Raw genomic sequence first — 1,385 nt, forward strand, 5'->3', positions numbered from 1 at the left:
AGAGAGAGAGAGAGAGAGAGAGAGAGAGAGAGAGAGAGAGAGAGAGAGTTGGGAATGGTTTTAAAGGATTTGGTAGTAGTATCTGTGTAGTGTGGTGGGTGTGGTGAGGTGGGTGTGGGTCTTTAGCTCGTTCCATGACTGATTCTGTAGCCTAACTATATCAGATGCATCATGTTCCTTTGATGTCAAAAGTAGTTTCAACAAGAAGCAAAACTTCAGGAAACTACAAAGAAAAAGACCAACCTATATTGTTGTATTTAAATGAAGGGTATTGTGCACAGCAGGTCCTCATTTTGGTGAAGGATAAACAAGAAAAAGAAAAAAAAACCAGTCCAAGTTCACTACACTTCTAGGAAAGTTAATTTGCAGGGAAGAACACGACGAGACTATCTCTAAGTTTCCAAACTTTACAGAATCCTGAAAAGTTTAAACGGTTTGTGGTGAAAAGTACAAAGACCTTGTCGTAGACGGTGCAAACAAAAGGCACTTGACACGATACCAAGTAGGCCTCTTCATGTGTAACTACTCAGAGGAACTATTTTTCAAAGTGGGCTACAAAACGATCGCAAAATACAGATCAGAAACTTCCTTTTAAGCTTCTTCTAGTGTACAAGATACAGAGAATGTCACGTCTCTGGTCCATTGTGTGTAACTACATTATACTCACCTAGTTGATGTTGATCACCAGCCTGGTCCTTTTAAAACAAGACTCGCCGCTTCTTTCTAACCAAGACAGCTTCGGTGGTTTCTAAGGAAGCTACCGCTAGGTTACGGATGTGCGCGCGCCGGGGTCAAGTGACAAACAACTACCGGTGCCCCGCACAGTCGCATTGCGCCCCTGGCAACCTGAGACGCTACGACAGTAGGTGGAGAGAGAGAGAGAGAGAGAGAGAGAGAGAGAGAGAGAATGGCTGGCATACTAGCTGCAGTTAAGTTCAGCCTCGCAACACTGAGAAGCGTTGCGTTAGAGGATTTTATGGTTCTTTTCATGATCACTCAATAATCGATATATGAAGTGCATTACGCGATTCATTATTGTAATACTGTAAGAAGCTTTAGGCTGGGAGAGAATCTCTTTCTACTTCAGTACATTAAACGCCGCCGTTCTCAGGGCAAAATATACTGTGGTAGATCTGGATTAACGCAGTCTAGAGTCCATTCACTTTAGAGACAGAAGAGAGACCATTTGAGGTCACACTAAAACTTGTGAGTTTTATTGGGATCTGTCGCTGTTAAGCTCAAGATTATTTGTGAAACTGCTAGACTATTACCGACACTCTATGATTTTAGCAGTGGTATCCTGATTTTTACAAGGGTGGTAGGATGATGGAATCTTCTTCTTCTTCTTCTTCTTCTTCTTCTTCTTCTTCTTCTTCTTCTTCTTC

At 42.1% G+C, this 1,385-nt stretch overlaps 1 protein-coding gene across 1 annotated transcript in view; it reads right to left on the reverse strand.

The window, feature by feature from the left end:
• Positions 1-840, reverse strand: part of LOC101864532 (tektin-3) — a gene marked incomplete in the record, with an annotated part of 30,598 nt that extends 29,758 nt beyond the window's left edge. Inside the window, 1 exon segment of the mRNA XM_013084169.2 lies at positions 668-840.
• Between the last annotated feature and the right edge of the window lie 545 nt (positions 841-1,385).

This window comes from Aplysia californica, unplaced genomic scaffold (genome assembly GCF_000002075.1).
Source record: "Aplysia californica isolate F4 #8 unplaced genomic scaffold, AplCal3.0 scaffold00276, whole genome shotgun sequence".
Lineage (NCBI taxonomy): Eukaryota > Metazoa > Mollusca > Gastropoda > Aplysiida > Aplysiidae > Aplysia > Aplysia californica.